Below are 16,762 nucleotides of genomic sequence, written 5' to 3'. Positions count from 1 at the left end.
CAGGAAAGTATGTCTCTGGTAATTTTTTCGTATCACTCTTCAAGTTCAGCCCTTCAATTTATTTTTTAATAAATATCATTTCTGATTTTTAATAAATATCATTTCACGTCATTCTTTTATGAAAACATGGTTCTATGTCTAACACCTGAACGTTATCCTAATTAATTTTGTGATCATAATCGATCTGATGCTGTGATAATACGGTCAGAGAATCTTTTGATTTTTTTATATTCGCCTTATGTTTTTTGATTCGCGTTTTTACTTTCCTTTTTGTTTGACCAACATAAGAGGAGTCGCAATCCGGAGCTTATTTTGTATATCACATTGTTCCATTTTTTCTAGTCTATCTTTACCTAATTTTATGAATCAATTTAAAATGTTTATAGGTTTATAAGCTATTATAAAATTTTTTTCTGCTATAGTCTTAAATTGGTCCGAGATTGTGTTTATATATAGTATAGTGAAAAATTTTTTTTATTATGATAGAATTATTGTTATTAACAATATTATTATTAAATAAATTCTTTTTACTCGCCAATTTTTTAAGTTTCTTAATTGTAGAAAAAATTATGTCAAGAGGATAACCATTAATTAACAGAATATTTATCATGGATTCAATATTTTTTTTGTATTTTGGATGTGAGAGGAACAGAACTCTATCAAGCTTATCGATTTGTCTCTGTTGGAAATGCGCCCTCAGTACCATTGACATAGAGGGCGAGACGCGTGTTACCAGCCGAGGAGTGAGTTTGAGGAAGATGCCGCAAGTAGCCGCGTGTGAACGGAAGAAGACGAGATCGGATCGCGAGTTGAGAGAGTGCCCGCCATTATATATTTCCCGCCATTATAGCCGTTCGCCCCTTTTGACTGCCATTGTTACTACGTTTAATCCGAGCCAAATGCTCTCCATGTTCTGTAATAAAGTAGCGTGTTCGTGTAAAATAAGAAGAAGTGTCTAATATTATTGAGAACCTTACGATCCCGAAACCGCGGCTGCAACAGTCTCTTTTATGTTGCATTGGATGGTTCGATTTATAGCTTAGATATCTTCCTGAGTTAGTGGGTTTTTTATATATGTCAAATTTTATATAATCATCTTCTAATATCAATTTAATATCGAGGAAATTTATAGATTTGTCATCCCCATGTCCCACTGTAAATCTCAATCTATCATGATAAGAATTGAATCTATCTAATATCTCATAAATCTGATTATTCGGAACTGCTAATAAAATATCATTCACGTATCGATAGTGAATTGGAATGTTAATATTAATGTTGTAAGAGAACAGATTTTCTCTTTTAAATCTTGGATTACTAAATTCGCTAAGATTAGTGACAATGGAGGTTCCATGGGCATACCAAAGATTTGTTTAAAAAATTTATTATTAAATTTGAAATACGTTGAATTGATAATCAAAAACATGGCATTAAGAAATTCTTTTTTTGGAATGTTTGTTTTTTATAATATACGTTCTCATCTTTTTTCAATGTTTTTTGTAGGGATGTTAGTGTACATCGATGTAATGTCGAATGAGACCAATTTATAATTTGATTTCCACAGCCATTTAAATTAATCAGTTCGAAACTATTTTTTATGTAACTAAATTTTTATTTTATACTTTTATCAATAATTTCTTTTAAGAAAGTCACAGGGGATATCGGAAACTATTGATATACAACTAACAATTATTCTTAGTGGATTACTTCTTTGTGAATCTTTGACATCCCATAGGATCTCGGCACTGTCTGAAACATTTAATTTCTTATACGTATCCTGATTTATATATCCCTTCTTCTTTCCTAGTCAACAGTGTGTGAGTTTGCTTTGTCATTATATTTGGGAACATTTGTTAATGTTTATATATGTGTTATTGTCAGATAGATTTTCATGCATTTTCTTGTTATAATTTATTAAGTTCATTATTACAGTCGAATTACCTTTATCTGCTTGTATAATTAAAGTGTCCGGATGTTTACACATAAATTGTTTTACTGCTTTTATTCCTTCTTTTAATGTAATGTTCTCTGTATTAATTACCTGATTATTATATTTTATTAAGAATTTTATTAAGAATTTGAATTGAATCATGTCTTATGGAATTTTTAGTGTTAATATCTAATTTATTAATATTAGTTTTAATGTGTTTTATAAACTCTCTGATTATTTTCCCATTGTTAATAGTATTATTAGGAAGATCATATTCTATTTTATAACACAGAAGTAATATGTATTCTTCAGTCCTACGTTTATATGTGATAGAACTTCAGTGTAGCTTTCATCGCTAATACTATGAATCGTACAATGATACATATAAAGATTTGAATTTACATAATCATTATAATTTGAATCACACGCATTGATATCTTCATACATCTGCCATCTCCCATGTTTGGTACATCATATCGTTGTGAATAAGCATATTTCAAAATCCAAGTTCTCTACCACGAAGTAAATGCACCATCGACGAACAATATTGTATATTTGTACTCATTTTGAACAGAATAGCGGAAACTCACAATTCTCTATTAAAGTGCGATGACTGCAATGGAAGCTAAGAGACTGATGCATTAGAGTTCTCTTTATACATGTTTCCTCCTCCACTTTTTTCAGACAATATATCCAATCTATTGTAGAATTTTACTTAACTTTGGAAATATGCGAGTTAATTTTTTCAATGTAACTGCTGTCAAAACCTACGTTAAAATAAATGCAATGATACTTGTACTAACAATGCAGTTTGACCATATCAAACCTTTTTATGTAAGGAAATCGGCACCAACGACAATAAAGTCTGTCTGTTCCCATTATCTTCTTTCAAAAATAAGTTTTAAGCAATGTATTTAATCTAGAATTTTACTTATCTTAAAAAATATGCAAGTTAATTTTTAATGTAACTGTCATTGAATCTAACGCATAGTGATACAATGTACTAAGAATGCACTTTAATTATATCGAACCTTTTTTTTATCTATTATAAGAGATCGATGCCAACAATAATAAAGTATGTCTGTTTCTCCCTCCTCCTCCCTCCATGAAAATAATGCACCATCAATATCCCATTTTCGTCTAGTGTTTTGTCAAAAATATAGAATTTACATGTCTTAGTTATCGATGTAGAAGTTATTAGACCATATTATAAATCACCTAGAAGGATACAAAAATAAAAAATCCGATAATGGAAAAAAATTGAATTCACAAAAAATGCAACTCCTACCCTAGCATATAAAAATGGAGAGATCTGTATACACGCTGTCAGTAGTGAAACTGAAAGGTTTGAGCAAATACATACGCGAATCTTCAATTTTTCCTAAATTTTTTTCTTCGAGTTTTCAAGATGGAATACAAAGATATAGTAGAAGTAGAAATAGAACATGAAGCTCATGAAGAATTAGAAATTGATTTAGAAGATTCAGAAAATGAATTAATAATTGAAGAAGAATCAGAATCAGAATCAGATTATAGTATCGCGGATATTCATGTTATAAAAGTGACAGTAACGGTAACATTGTTAGTCATGCTGAAGTAACAAGTTGTTCGACAACACGAGCTGAAATCAATATTTTAGATAGAACAAATAGGATGTACGTCATATATCTTTTATTATTTATATACTTCAAACCATTCTTCAAATCGTGACAAGTTTTGCTCATCGTGCATCATAAGAATGCATGATTTACTTTTATGTCTTCACGCTATTTGGCAATATATTATTAATCTATATATATATATTGATGGTATGTATTGTAAGAAATGTCGAGATCCGCTGTATCAAATATTACCATGCAATCTGTGTCCTATTTGCACAATGTGAAAGACATTTAACGCAACTGTGCAAAAAATTATACTTTTTAGTGAAAAACAATACATTTAATATGGATCAAACGGAGTGTAATTTGATGACGCAAGCTGCTCGATTGAATACGCGAGAAAAGTACGTCGCGTGGGAACAGAGTTGTGATAATTTCATCAAATCCCTGGAAGAATAGAGTCGTGTTAGACGCCCGCGATTATCGATTGATATTAAACAATCATTGATCGCTTGTATCGCACGGCTTGACAGTTTGAAGGATTCGTTGCGCGGATGTTTTGTTGCAAATGGGTGCTGAGTATAGCGAGGGACTTCGATACAGCATTCAAAAGCCATATACTGATCGGTGCTGTGATAAACTCTGGACACATCGAACCTTGCCAATTCCTCGAAGATGCAAGAGAAATAGTGCGAGACGTTATACAGAGACACGATAATATTAAGATAAACACCGCGAATTTAATGGCGAATTCGTATCAGGTGATAAACGCGCGAATAAAAGTGTTAATACGAAAACCTATGAACTCTTTCGTTCGTCTAATTTAGAAGAATGGTACGAGTTGCGCGTCATCAAGCCTATCCTGATATCGCTGGAGGAATTTCAGGAGCGCGATAGCAAGTGGACGCTCTAGCGTATTCTGAAATTGGCCGTGAATGTAAACATGTACAATCCATTATACGCAGGATGTCCTATCGAGTTACCGCAAAAAATTAAAATTAAGAGAGCAGTCTTTAAGCTATTTTAGCTTAAGTGTAAAACTGATCCACGCAAGTAGACTGTGGAAAACTTAACAACTACGTGATCCGGCTGTCCAATGAGGACAACAAAGTTGAGCTTCAGCAACCACTGCAGGAAAGAGCGCGTTTATGGTCTATACCGATTTGGAATGTACTCTAGAGAAGATGGAGATAGACATGGAAACATCCAAATATACGTATCAGCAATATCGAGTATTTAGCTTAGCATACTATGTCCATTGCTCGTATGACAACTCATTGTGTATGTATTGGTTTCGTCGCGGTAACGATTGCATCGCATGGTTCGCCGAGGAATTTAAAAATTTAGCGCATAATGTAGAGTCTATACTTTCGCCAATGTATCCATAGCAGATTTTACGCGAGATGATTAGCAAAAATTTAACAGTACTACTGCCATGTGTGCGAAAAATCATTCGGGCCAAATGATCGGATACGCGATCATTGTCATTTGATCGGGCGATACAGAGACTCCGTGCATTCAAATTGTAACTTGAATTACAAAGATTCATACTGCATTCCCATAGTTTTTCATAATTTATCGGGATACGATGCTCATTTTATTATCAAGGATATAGCTACCGCGTATTATATGAAGGACGTACAGAATTACTTCCCATAAATTACTTCCCTAAAAAAAAATACATTTCATTTACGAAATAGCGATAGCATCAAAAATGATCAAAAGAAAATTTGTGTAAAAATACGTTTTATAGGTTCATTTAAATTTCTCAGTACCAGAAAAATTAAAGATATATTTCCATACATATGAGTACATTGACTGCATCGAAAAGTTGAAGGAAACCGAGTTACAATCATTTTTTGCGAATTATTTTATAACTCGTTGATAGATGATACCGTAGATATCCGAGAGCGATTACGCGCACGCCGTGAACGTATGACAGCGGTTCTCCATCCAAATACTCGGTGAATACAGTAATCTATATTTAAAAACAGATGTATTGTTGTTGGATATATTTGAAAATTTTCGGGATATTTGCATCACCAATTATGGACTTGATATTTTGTGTATTATTATACACTACCGGGTTTTACGTGGGACACGATGTTGAAACATACTCGCGTCAATTTCGAACTTCTTATCGACGTTGACATGGTTTTATTCATCGATCGTAGTATACGTAGTCTGAGTCAATGTTCAAACAGTGCGCAGGCCAACAACAAATACGTGCAGTCGTATAATCCATCGAAATCGTCAAAGTACTTGATGTATTTTGATGTTAACCTGTACGATTGGATAATGTGTTAACCACTGCCATATGCTGATTTTCTGGGTTGATGACATAGACAATTTTGACATTACGACCATCGCCACAGATTCACCGGCGAGTTACATTCTCGAGATAAACTTAGAGTAACCGCAACATCTTCATGATGCGCATTCTGATCTATCGTTTTGTCCAACGCGCGAGAAATCACCCAACAAGCAAGAGGAGAAGCTCCTCGCGACATTGTACAATAAAAAGTGTTATGTCATACATTATCACAATCTGCAGCAATATACTCATCATGGTCTCCACATTACAAAGATCTATCACATATTACAATTCGCATAATCTCCGCAGTTTCGCGAGTCCAACTCAATACAAATTTTAGAACTTTAGCAAAAAATGAGTTCGAGAAAAACTTAAAATAATGAATAACGCGGTTTTTGACAAAACCATGGAGAATGTGCGTAACCATGTTGATGTGCGATTCGTAACGCGTTGAGATGGGAGACACAGTGTAGAGACAATGATCGCGAAGTCATACTTTCAGAGTAGAAGCGTTTTTTCTAAGAACCTCGTGATAGAAATGCGGAAACTCGAGATGAATGCGGAAACTGAGTTCGACAAATTGATATACGTAGGTATGTGCATCCTCGATATATCTAAAACGTGTTTGTATGAATTTCACCACGAGTATATGACACCGCTGTTTCGCGAAAATTGTGAAGTTATGTACACTGACACGGACAATCTAATTTATCACATCAAATGCAACGACATATACGATATTATGAAACGCGATATCAATAGATTCGATACGAGCGATTATCGACAATGCTTATGACATTCCGCTAATAAATAAAAAAATTTCGGGCTTGAAAAACGAAAACAATAGTGCGATCATGACTGAATTCATCGGGCTTAGAGTGAAAATGTACGCCTTGCACGTTTACGGGAAGAAGGATACGAAGAAGGCAAAAGGCGTCAAATGTAATAGCGAGATCAATAATGTTCAATGATTACACGCAACGCCTAAATAACGAAATCGAAATGAAGCGACGGCAATCTTGCATATGATCTAAATTGCATGACGTGTATACAGTATCCGAAACAAAAATCGCTCTAAATCTTATCATCGCTTATGATGATAAGTGCTATATTGTACCAGACTGTATTGTACCACTGATACGTTGCCATAAGGATATTATAAAATATTATTATAAATTCATTTTTTTGTACGTACGTATGTGTATACGTACGTATGTGCATATATGTAAGTGTATGTACGTATGTATGTATAATATGTGTAATGTGTATAATATATTTACATTCAATATATTTACATGGGAAAAAGAATTATACAATTTGTAACAAATTTTGTAATAAATTATATTTTTTATAACACACATTATTCTTGTGTATCCAAGAATTGTGTGAATTATTAAAACAAGTCATTTCACGTAAACTTTGTGTTTTTTTTTACGCAACATCTTTTCAACTAGACGTACGTTGGGATTAGCGATGTAGCTCATACTCATAGAATCCTCTAGCGATCAGTTTTCCGCAATAATCTTCCAGAAGATACATCACAAGATTAGTTTTCTGTACTTTTGATTCTAAACACCTCCGTAATCCATTTTGGCATGTAACCTTTCTCAAAGATTGTCTTAAATTTGCTCACACGTACCGAGTTATCTACTTTGAATCACGAGAGTGCGATGGCCTTTACGTTACTGTACACCGTGTTTAAGAATTTATGTTTGCTTTCATTATGGAATACGTTGAATAATGATTTATATTGTATTTTTTCAAGAGTATTTGTACATTTGCGTTGTAAAATTCTTTTCCTGTATCGATTTGCAAATTTTTCGGACATCTTCCATCATCTCAAATTATCTTTGCTATCGCTGTAGCCATCTCATTTCCGCTCTTGGTTTTGAGTGGTACGATCCATGCGTGCTTACTCAAAGGTGAGAATGTAGTAACTTTTGTTGAATCGTGTGTAAGGGCGTATCTCAAACGCAGCCTGCCACAGGTCATTGTATCCGTAAACTGTGATACATCTGCGTAGAAAATTTTTTTCTCGCTGGAGCATGCACCAGGTTCTTTCACCAGTCGCCACTTTTCAAGATTTTTCTTCTCAGACATGTTACGTTATATTATGATTATTACTGTATAATGCGTAAAATATCACACAGTTTTTACGAAAACATTGTTCATCGGCATTTGTCAACTAAAATGTATCTCGTTTCAATTTATAATAAAGTCAGCTTCACGAAGCTCCTCGATAATAAGCAATATTTCGTTATCGTGAGCGTTGTGACCTGTCTGACGCGAAGCTTCAAGCAAACGGAGACGATCCACTAGCTCATTAAGATCATCCCAATGAACATAATCGATTTTATTGTCATTTAGGGTCATGGTGCGTGGTATTACACCTTTTCCATCTCTTTTACCTGACTTGTTGTTTAGATTTCTGGCGCGTGGTAACCCAACTTGTATCTTACCTGATACTAAGGGTAATATTATATTCTTACATTTGTATCCTTTGTTACCCAATACTATCCGCATATGGCCGCTATGAACATTTGTTGTCAACAGTATAATTTTATACGATAGTTTATCATTCCTATGTAAATAGTGTCATTGGGGATTCCTTGAAAATTAATTCGTACAAACCAGGTGTATCTTTGAAGCTTTCTCTATGATCAAAGTCATTCGTGTCTACATCGAAATATTTGTTACCGAGCATCGTGTCGTTCTCGTTGAGATGTACGCCATAAATGTGATCGATCGCCTTTTCTCTGACACCACCATGAGGAGCATGCTTACGTATTTTTATCCAAATGTCTCCAATTGCAACTCCTCACGAACTTGCTGCGTTTGCCAAGATTATTTAACTAAAGTATCAAGTGATTCATTGGACGTCTTATAAACGTTTTCAATTGAGGGAAGGTGCGAACGTTTGTACAAACGTTTGACAATTCGCGTGATTCAGGCGAATTATAATATTAATATGATTGGAATTCAATATGACGTTCAATTCTATTGTACGTTGCTTTTTAGACGATGGTGTTAATTGAAGCCATGAATAATTCAGAAGCCATCACCATCATTATCATCTTCATTATCATTATCATCTTCATTATCTTCAGGTTTTTTTTTCTTAATATTTTTATCCTTTACAACATTGACTTCTTTCTTAATTGGTTGAGATTCATTATTAGCGGTGTTCTCAATAACCCATTTTAGAAGTTCGACGATAGGTTTAAAGTGTTTCTCCAATGCTATATCTTCTTCTATTTTGCCGGTTTTAAACGCGGTACTTTTACGAATCAAGTCACTCGTTTTCGCAATTTGTTTCGCTATCCTCTCGCGATCCTTGAGTTCTTTGCTGTTATCCATGTTGCACTCTAAAGGAAATATTGTGCAGTTGAGGTATTGGTTACTAACCACATTAAAGTATCGCGTACTCATTAAATCCTTTTCTGTATCGTCCATTCGTAAGCGCATTGTCTTTGTCTATCACTACTAATCCATACTTTAGTTGCCAACAGAAACGTACAGTTCGCAGAAATTCTCGTGATGTCGGTGTTTACATGATCATTGTATACATGTTTCAGATTGTTGCCGTTCTGTTTGAACAGGATCAACAGATTTGCATTATCGCGTATAAGATACTTCGATATCTTTGCGTACGTCTGACAGATAGAAGCAATCGACGTCCGCGTGTCGACTCATCGCAACTCTTTGATCGCATTTTGCTTATCGCATGCAACGTCACCGAAGATAAAAATGGAATTTGGAAGCGTCTCGTCTGGTGGTACTACATCGTTATTATTAAAGAATATAATATAATCAATTTCTTCAATCGGTGCAAATAAATTCTCCAAGCATCGGTATTTTGGCTGTTGCAATGACTTCGAGTACACGTACGCGTTCTCGAAACGTATGCCATGTTGGATTTTTCAACAAACTTGTCAACACGTTTGTTTTATTGCAATTCGATGAACCGCAGATGATTCCATGTATAGAAATCGGCAGCATGTTTCCATGCTTGTGTATTTCTTTTTCATTCTGTACTTTATTGACATTAATCACTTTAATCATCTGCTATTGTCGCACAAACTTTATATCTTTTCCCTTCACGATAGTGATAATATTGAAAAACGACATCGAGAGCGAATGTATTTATAGTAACGTGGCTGAGCTTATTCAGAGGTTCAGCAATATCGTCGGTGCTTGAAACATTATAATTTGCTCTGTCATCAATCGCATATTGATGGTCCAACATTTATAAGAAATTGCAGCAAATGTCATTTATAAGAAATTGCAAATGTCAACAGCAACAAAATGCTACGGTTTTTTAAATCATGTGATAAACGCACTTCCGATCGAGTTGCATATCCCCAGATATCAATTTTGTGATCCAGATACCCATTTAGAAAAGCGATTGGTTAGAGGCGCTCAAGGCATTAATCTGTTGGACGCGGCGAGTCGCGAACACAACATAGCTTATTCGCGGAGCAAAGATCTCACAAAATGACACGTAACTGACTAAAATACTCGCTGAGGAGGAGCGGAAACTGAATGATTCTTGGAGAGAGAGCCGCTGTCACAGCTGTTTGAGCGGCTGTGAAAGTCAAAATGAAAATTAGTATGGGCTTGAAAATGAAGAAGAAAAAACTGATGAAAAAACAAATACTCAGTGGCAAAACGCGGTGGTATCTTATCTATTCTACCGCTGTTGGGAGTCTTTGGCTCATTGGTCAGCGGTGTGGCAGGAGTCGCAATAGCTATAAATGATAATAAAGCGATAATAAAGCGATAATAAAGCGATAATAAAGCGATAATAAAGCGTGCAACATCAATTGGGAGAACTGAAACGTCATAACCGCATTATGGAAGGTCATGGAATTTACCTCGTTTCGTACAAGCGTGGACGAGGAGTCACAATAGAAAAATACAATAAAAAAGATTAAAAAAAAACAGTTAAACAGTTACTAAAAATGCCAAAATATGTAACTATCAACGTACAACTGCAACAACTGGCAAAACATATGCGTATTCCATATTTTATAGGTATTTTTATGCGTATTACTTTACCAACAGGTAACAGGGAAAGTGTATTGAAACGAGCGATATCGTAAATTTAGATAATGCTGATAGGCCAGTACTCATTAGGTTGCGTACATGAAGCGGGGAGATCGTGCTGTTTAATTTGATAGTTTCAGTAATCTTCGATCATCGAAGGAATTAGTGCAATATTTGGACGTAACGCAAATGGAGTATAATCGCACGTTTTACCAACGTTACGATCAAAGTAACTGTAGACAACTGTGTCTATAGTTCTTACAGACGGTTGATGATCAATTTAAGAATTGACATTGCACTCTTTCAACTTCAGTATTCATTCAAATATGTCACTTTACGCTCATCGGTAAGAGTAGCGTCCTCGCGGCCTACTACTTTCCAGTAGACATGTCAATATCAAATAAAAATCGGCTATGAATATATTCAGATATTTTAAAACTATTTATATTCATTCTGAATGAATAGATTATATCGAATATATCGCACAATGAATAGATTTCAAAAAAACGCCACTTTTTTTAGAGCTTACGAACGAAGATATGTAATATTTGATATTTGATCGTTTGATGTAAAAAACTAGAAAAGATTCTATTTATTTATAGTCTCAATCTCTATTCCCTATTACAAATTACAAACAATAAATGAAACTCCTTCCTTTATGTCACAATAACTAATTAAACTAATCACTAGCCTCAAATATTGATTCAAAAATCTAAAATAAAAACAAAAGTTAAGAAATGTAATTGGTGGAAAATGTATTTAATAATTTTTTTTAATAATAAAAAGATGTTTTTAAACATAGTTTTATAAATCATAAAAACATACTTTTATAAATCATATATTCAATTTTTTCATAAATTACACATCTTTTAAGTAACATAAACTTTGAATCTTTTAAGTAAACATAAACTTTGAATCTTTGAAACATTGAAACTAATTATATTATATATACTGTATATGTATGAACATATAAACTGTAATAAATCTTTGTATCTCACTTGGTGATGTTATTTAAACATATTTTTTTGTAAAATATGTAAGGAAAACAAGTTCATCGATATGACGACTTGTTAATCTACTTCTCATGTCGTAACTACATTGTTGATGGCTGAAACAACTCTCTCAGACGCTACAGAAGAATCCATCATTGTACAATATTTTAAAGCAACTTTCATCAATGCAGGAGAAAATGTTTTGCAACTCTTAGGATCCATGCCAATATTAGAATCTTCCGACAATGGAATTGTTGTAGATTTAAAATATAAATTTAATTCAGACAGAATTTGATTACTAGATAATTCATCTGCATTTGAATTTTTGTATATGTTTTGTCCATATGGAATTGGAATTGTTTAAAATCTCTTGATTTGACCTAGATGGACTTTCTTCTACTAATGGCAAAGAGTCTTATTTTATTTTACTTTTCATTCCCTGTTGCACTTGTAATATAGTTTCTGAGAAAAACTAGAGAGATTATTAATATATTTTCTTAAACCTGGGATCAAGCAGAGTTGCAATAATAAGGAGCTGATTTTCTTCAAGAGACATATCTCTCCTTAATTTCGGTTAACAGATTTTGTTTTAATTCTATTCCAGGATAAGAAACGGGCTCGAATTTATTCAGCGTATCACGTACATTATAACACGAACGCAAGCACGCACGCACGCAATGGTACTGACAGAAATATTGCTATCGGTTTATATTTGAACAGTTGCTTCTTTAAAAGGTTCCAGAAGACAAATAATCTTAGATACTACTCCAAGGTGTGATTCTGACAACATTTGGAAATCATCTTTGTGTTCTTTACTAGCTAAAATTGTTCCTAAAATAGGTGCTAGTTTTTCAAATCTTTGTATCATTTCAAGAGTGGAATTCCACCGAGTAGAAATATCTTGTATAAGATATAATATATTGTCTTCACTCTTTCCAAGTTTTAGTTGTTCTGCACTGAGCGCATCCGATACAATTATACTGTGCTTAAAATATGTTACACGTTTAATATCTATTATTTTTTCGAGTTCAGTCGTTTTTTTAAAGATTTTTGTATAATTAAATTGGTTATATGCTCAAAATACTTAATCCATTTTGGTGAGTTTGAGTCATACAAGAATACTTCTTACTGCTTTCTGCATATTAGAAGCTCCATCTATTTTAATACAGGAAATTTTAGAAAATTCGTCACAAACATTATGAAACTCTTTAGCAATGCTTTCTCCTGTATGTCTTTTTGTCAACTGTGTTGCTTTCAAAACAAAAAGTTTCTGAATTAATAAAATGACTAGTTATAACAAGAAAATTTCTAGTTGAATTCGTGATTGTGCAATCATCTGATGTCAAGGATATATAATGCACTTTATTTAACAATCTTTTAAGATAAAATTTGCATTCATTATATTTTTGTTCGATAAGAGTTGTTACAGTGAATCTTGAAGATATTTTATACATTGGATACAATATCTTGACAAAATAAGAAAAATCTTCTTTTTCTACACTTCTAGTTGGTATATTGTCTCTGCAGATCATATAAATTTGTGCGTTTGTAATTGCTATATTCCTTGAGCCTCCACTATCAAAACTTGCTCTCTTATTCAGTATTTCCGATAATGTGAACTGGGAAGATTGGAAAGAATTAGGTACGGAAATTTCAGAAATAGAAGAGCTTTTTGATCTGTGAAACAAAAATATATTTATATATATGTATGCATATGCATATATACAATTCAAATCTTTGAAAAAATATAAATTTGTATATTTAAACAATTTATTTTTTTATAAAGATAAACGTATGAAATAAAAAATGTAAAAATGTGATCTGATTTCAATAATTTACTTAATTAAATAAAAAAAATGTAAGCAAGTAGAAGCTTAAGATGGTAACATATTATACTTTTGAGAGTTAATAAATTATATAAGTAGAGATATAAATATTCACCTATTGCTGACAATGCTGACTTGCTCTTGATTAACTGGATCATCTGTATCTACATCCATTGAAATAACTGTATTATGTTTTTCATGAACGTCTTTTTGTTTCTGTAAAAAATTTTTTTATTCAGAAATTTTATAGTTTGATATCTATTTGAATCATTCTCGAACCTCAAATATTTCTCGCATACACTTTTTAAATAATATAATACTCAAAATCAAAACAACATAAGACAAAATGTAATTGCTTACGTCCAGAGATCCTCAATCAGAGTCTTGCCATAAGGCGAGCGGACAAAATCCTATGAGAAAAAGATGTACATCCGTCTTCTTTCTTCTTTAAACCTATTTGAAGAAGAAAGAAGTCTGATCTATATCCTTTTTTTTCGTAGAAAAATGAGCTTTTTGCTCATTCGCCTTATGGCAAGACTCTGATTGAGGATCTCTATTTACGTCTTGTTCTCTCTATAATTAATTTTAAAACATTTGTATTCTAAGACAAATGTGTATCATACTATCATGCTTAGGCTGTATTCCATTATTTATTATTGGTACTAAAACTCTATAGTTTATGTTACGTATACTGTAAAATATAGATTTTCAGTACTCAAAGTGAACGGAATGCAAGTATAGCCTATAACCATCTTCTTCATCATTATAACCTAAGCACGATAGACATTTGTGTCTTAGAGAATACAAATTAGCCTATAATAAATATTAGGACATTTATTATAATTTTAAAAAGCAGTATAACTTACCTCTGATTTTTTCTTTTTTACATAATTATTATACGCAAATAAATGTTTAGTCTTTAAATGTGCGAAGAGTTAGAAATCGTCTCAGAACTTTTTATATCTTTGGAATATAGTTTACATTTTGCAAAATTTTTTTTTTTAATTTTGTAAAATACTTCCACGCAAGGCTCATTGTGAAGTTATGAACACAAGCAAGAATTCAGAATTATATACTCTTCACACAGCAAAACACGTTTAAAACAAATATTTTAGCGCGCATCTATTACAAACAGTGTTACTAACTAAATGTAATGACTGAAATATAATGGGTGTGTTCAGTATTACTAATTACATTACACTTACACTTGACACTGCTCACTGAACGCTTGCATTCAATTGGCACATTCCGTTGAATCCAAAAGTATAGACCAACTAAACAGATGCAAGAGCTCACTGAACGCTTAGTCAGCGTAGTACTGATTACCGAATGTACCCAAAATTCTTAAAAATATTCATAAAAATGGAGAGTGAATATGAATAGTAAAAAAATTCATCGAATAATAAGTTTTACTTTGACGAAGATGATAAAAAAATTATCATTCCCGAAGGATCGTATGAAATACATGACATAAACAAGTATCTAAGACGTGCAATTCTAATTTCATTCTAATAATATTGCAAGAGAGAAAAAGAGAATGAACAATACCCATTGACTATTCATGCTAATAACAATACAATGATGAGTAAGATCAAATGCGCTTATTGAGTAAATTTCACCAAACCTTATAATATTGGATCGCTGTTGGGATTTTCATCGCGTGTTGGAATCACGACAATGGCATGAATCGGACTTATCGATAAATATCATCAACATAAATATCGTATTGAATGCAATATGACCACGGGCGCATATGGCAATGATAAGTCCGTACACACGATGCATGAATTTTCACCGAGCGTGTCACCAGAATATAAGATATCGGAAAGATCGACACAGATCATCATTTACCTTTCGATCATCGTATGGAATGTTACAGATCTAACAGTTAGAGTTGTGTATCAAGATGGACTATTACTCGATTTTCGTAGAGAAGAAATCACCGTTAGATTGCATGTACGGAGGCAACATCGATAAAGTGATACGACAACGATAAAGTGATACGACAACAATAACGTGAGATACTTGTTCTGAACAAGCAGATGAAACAGATTAGAGACATAATTTTTGCTAGAGGGACAAAATTCGATCGTTCAGTAGAAGGAATTTCGTCGAACGTTAAATTTTTACAATTATTAGACTTTATTGTATAAAATATCTGAGATGGTTGATATCTTGAATATTGGAAGTGAGCCGATCTTTAACGATCGTATCATCAAGTTCGAGTTTTATAATCCGTACGTCAACATACACCACGTTTGGACATAGCGACGAGATAAGGATACCCATAAACAGCAGGATTTATACATGCTGCCGTGTGAAAGTGTTCTCTATGTCGAAGGTAGATTGACGTCAAAGGAAAAAGATCAACAAAAACAGTTAACCGGAAATAAGTGCGTGGCGTTCATGTTTGACGAAATTCGATGTGAACTCAATGATGCAGATTGATCATAATAGAAATGTTGGAATAATCAGTATTCTAAAGAGCTATGCATCGTTTTCAAGTGACAATACAATACATAATGCTGGATTTATTCCATCTGAGTATAATGCAAAAAAGTTAATGATACCTGTCGGATATTTTAACTTTTGCGTGCCGCTCAGCATGTTGGGCTTTTATGAAGATTACAAACGTGTGATAATTAACGCTCGTCACGAATTAATTTTGATACAAGCGCGCATCGACAACAATTGCATTGTGGGAGATCCAGCGATTGAACCGACGTTTGAATTATTCAAAATACAATGATGAATGTCTCACATTGAACGAAGTCAATAAACTATCTATGCTGCGTACCTTGGAAAGAGGACGATATCTAAATATGAGTTTCCGTTCATGGGATTTGTATAAGTATTCCTTATTGCAAAACACGACAAAGCATTCGTGAGCTATCAAGACTGCGACTTAGTTGAAAAAACCTAGATATATTCTCTTTTCTCTACAAATTGCTAAAAGAAAGCAACTAAAACTTACTTCGATCATTGTAAATTAACCAACGTAAAACTTTATCTAAACTCTGAATTTTATCCGTATAATAATCTGAATTTAGATT

At 33.2% G+C, this 16,762-nt stretch overlaps 1 pseudogene across 1 annotated transcript; it reads right to left on the bottom strand.

Moving 5' to 3' along the window:
• Positions 1–12,016: 12,016 nt before the first annotated feature.
• LOC105154789 (uncharacterized) lies at positions 12,017–14,768 on the bottom strand (annotated as a pseudogene). The gene is made up of 3 exons (XR_015546648.1): positions 14,576–14,768; positions 13,825–13,940; positions 12,017–13,560 (listed from the first exon to the last, which is right to left on the bottom strand). The product of XR_015546648.1 is annotated as an uncharacterized LOC105154789 (transcript).
• Between the last annotated feature and the right edge of the window lie 1,994 nt (positions 14,769–16,762).

The sequence above is a fragment of the Acromyrmex echinatior genome, chromosome 11 (genome assembly GCF_024713525.1).
Source record: "Acromyrmex echinatior isolate Ae372 chromosome 11, ASM2471352v2, whole genome shotgun sequence".
In the NCBI taxonomy this organism is placed as follows: domain Eukaryota; kingdom Metazoa; phylum Arthropoda; class Insecta; order Hymenoptera; family Formicidae; genus Acromyrmex; species Acromyrmex echinatior.
The sequence above is the reverse complement of the archived record's forward strand: the minus strand, read 5'-3'. Positions and strand labels throughout refer to the sequence as shown.